The 3,538-nt window shown below is 48.9% G+C and overlaps 1 pseudogene; it reads left to right on the top strand.

The window, feature by feature from the left end:
* Positions 1-1,695: 1,695 nt before the first annotated feature.
* On the top strand, positions 1,696-3,245 carry LOC143389589 (spermatogenesis-associated protein 2 pseudogene; annotated as a pseudogene).
* The last annotated feature ends 293 nt before the right edge of the window (positions 3,246-3,538 follow it).

Raw genomic sequence — 3,538 nt, forward strand, 5'->3', positions numbered from 1 at the left:
TAAGCCAGTATCTAATTTATGCATTTACTTTCAACATTTGTACTCTCAGAGTTCATCAGAGAACTCTTATTATGACCCTTATGAACGGTTTATAAGAATTTATGCTAAATGTTCAAAAACTTGTTTGCATGTTTTATGGTGTGAAGCTGGCTAAAGTAAAGGAAGGAAGCAGAACATCAGCTCAGTCATGGCTGGTGGGAGAACTCCTGATTCTTTTCTCAAATAACTAACTTTAGGATGCTCTAACTGCTTGAATGTAAAGGGAATTTAGGTCCCAGAAGTAATGGCATCCATAGGAATGACTGTGCAGCAGCTGTGAGATAATATGCAGGTTGAAGGGTCTCCTGGGTCTCCTATGACATGTACATTAAGAATTACTGATTTAGATCATGTATTGTTTAGCTAAGAGAACTACTTGTTAGGTGATCAAATTCAGTCATTATCTTTAGTTTAATGTTTATCAAGGGGATGAGGAAATCTTGTTGAATTCAGTATTTCACTTCCCCATTCTTATATATTCTACAAGAATATCTGTTCTTTGTTAATTGGTTTGTATTTATAAGAAACTTTTGAAAAACAGTATTATGTCTACAAAAGATCCAAAAGATAATGTATGGTGGATCACGATCTTTCCAATTTCAAAAATTGCTTTAGGTGATTTGTTCTCATTTTGACACTTTTAAAAAGGACTTGATATTTTTACCATTCTTGAAGAAATTTCCAGCCTGTCACTATGTGAGTTAAGAATGATGGTCTGACATAGTTGGACCCTTATAGCTGATCACAAGGTATTCAGTTCTTTCAAGGTTTGCATACTTTTCTGAATAGTAAAATTGAGATTAAAAAAAACCTTGTAATTCAAATGACTGTAAAAATTAAATGAGCAAGCAGAATTACATGTTCTTAAATTCAAAAGTTCTCAAAGTAATTTAAAATGTCAAACTGTTTTACTTCTTTCTTTCACTCACCTATCCATTTGCAGATATTTGTGATACAATTAAAAATTCACTACCTAGCTTGTATTCAACTTTGTATACAGAAAAAAATGAGATATGATATATCCAAAGTATATGATATGATATATCCAATGTATATTTTCTATGATTCTGAATCTTGGAAATAAGTCCTTTGAATTTTATGGCTGCATACAAACTTGCTCATACCTCTTCATAGTATTTCCTCTGTAATGGTGGATATAACTGTATATAATAATGAGAACCCACAGAAATTTCTTTTTTATATAATAGAGGCTGTGTGTGAAGTTGGTGGTTGCTTATAATCAATTTTTAGGCAATAAAACACAAAGAGACTCTTAAAAATATGGAGCTACATTAAATATAAAGTAAATGGACATCTAAAAATTGCACAAAATAAATGTCACACATGATCTTTACTCACTGTTTTATAGCTCTTATATTTTTTTTCTGACTTTACTTTTTAATTGTTTGCCACCTGTGATTTCTTTCTTTTTGTGTATAATGTCGATAGAAACATGAACTCTGGGTCGGTTCCGCAGCCGGCCGGAGCAGCAAGAGCCCAGCCGGCCTGGCCCCAGCGGCGGCCGCGCCCCGCTGCTTCCCTCGGCGGCGCTCAGGGAGTGCTCCCTGGTCCCTGCCGGCAGCATGGCAGTGCTTTTAGTGACGCCCCTGCGTCCAGCCCAGAAGCCATGGAGGAGATAAGGTAGCCCCTGAGCCGATGGGGAGGCCTAGCTCAATGGATACAAAATACAAAGATGACTTGTTTCGCAAGTACGTGCAGTTCCACCAGAGCAAAGTGGACACCACCCCCAGCAAGCCTCGGCCTGGCAGTGATGAGCACCTGCGGGTGGCGGCCTCGACCCTGCTCAGCCTGCACAAGGTGGATCCCTTTTATCGATTCCGGCTGATCCAGTTCTAGGAGGTGGTGGAGAGCTCCCTGCGTGCGCTCAGCTCCTCCAGCCTGCGGGCCCTGCACTGCGCCTTCAGCCTGCTGGAGACCGTGGCCATCAACCTCTTCCTCTACCCGTGGAAGAAGGAGTTCCGCAGCTTCAAGACCTACACAGGCCCTTTTGTCTACTACCTAAAGTCGACGCTGCTGGAAGAGGACGTCCAGGCCATCCTGAGCTACCTGGGCTACGTGTCCGAGCTGGGGGCTGCGTACAGGCTCAAGGAGCTCGTGGAGACCCTGCAGGTGAAGATGGTCTCCTTCGAGCTCTTTCTGGCCAAGGTTGAGTGCGAGCAGATGCTGGAGATCCACTCGCAGGTGAAGGACAAGGGCTACTCGGAGCTGGACGTGGTGAGTGAGCGCAAGAGCAGCACGGAGGACGTGCGCGGCTGCTCCGATGCGCTGTGGAGGTGGGCTGAGGGCAGGGAGCACCTGACCACGTCCATGGCCCGTGTGGCCCTCCAGAAGTCCGCCAGCGAGCAGGCAGCCAAGGACTACTGCAAGCCCCGTGTGACCAAGCCGTCCAGGTCAGTGGACGCCTATGACAGCTACCGCGTGAGAGCAGGAAGCCACCCCCAAAGGCCTCGCTGAGCTTGCGGAGGGAGCCTGTGGTCACAGACCTGGGGGACGGCCTGGAGGACGAGATCATCCGCCCATCCCCCTCACTCCTGACCATGTCCAGCTCCCCCCACGGCAGTCCAGACGACCTTCCACCCACCTCCCCCAACAATGGCCTCAGTCTGCTGCGCAGCACGTACTTCTCCGCTCAGGATGACGTGGATCTGTACACGGACTCGGAACCCAGGGCCACCTACCGCAGGCAGGACGCTCTGCGACAGGATGTGTGGCTGGTCAGAAATGATGCCCACCCCCTCTACCTCAAGCGCTCACCCCCCGCCAAAGAGTCCGCCCTCTCCAAGTGCCAAAACTGCAGCCTGTCCTGCAGCTCCTCCCTCGGCCAGCGCTGCGACAGCCTGCTCGTCTGTCCTCCGGCCTCCAAGCCCAGCGCCTTCCCCAGCAAGGCCTCTGCCCACGATATGTCTTTGCGGGAGAAGTATGCAAGCCAGACTCAGGGCCTCGACCGGTTGCCACCCCTCCACTTGAAGCCCAAGCCCTCCGCCACCGCCACCTCCCGCTGCGGCTTCTGCAACCGCCCAGGTGCCACCAATACCTGCACCCAGTGTTCAAAAGTCTCCTGCGACACCTGCCTCAGCGCCTACCATTACGACCCCTGCTGCAAAAAGAATGAGCTGCACAAGTTCATGCCCAACAACCAGCTGAACTACAAGTCCACGCAGTTCTCCCATCTAGTGTACAGATAGACCCCCTGCACTTCCCCCTACAAGGGCTACGCCACTGACCTTCCGGTTCCTGGTGAAGAAGTGCGAGGCTGCTCAGAGCAGAGCTGCTGCACTTGACTCCCTGGGTGGTGGGACCAGCCGGCTTCCCGCCTGAGCGCTCACTTAGGACTCATTGCAGCTGATGGCTGCTTTGTCGTCTGCAAGGGAGATGGTGACGCTTCCGTTCAGATTCCTTTTGGCTGATCACTCCCTATTCAGCTGGGTTCTGGTTTTGTTTTTCCTTTCAAGAGGGTTTCTGTCCTGGGACTGCCCCG

The sequence above is a fragment of the Callospermophilus lateralis genome, unplaced genomic scaffold, assembly GCF_048772815.1.
Source record: "Callospermophilus lateralis isolate mCalLat2 unplaced genomic scaffold, mCalLat2.hap1 Scaffold_63, whole genome shotgun sequence".
Taxonomy (NCBI): domain Eukaryota; kingdom Metazoa; phylum Chordata; class Mammalia; order Rodentia; family Sciuridae; genus Callospermophilus; species Callospermophilus lateralis.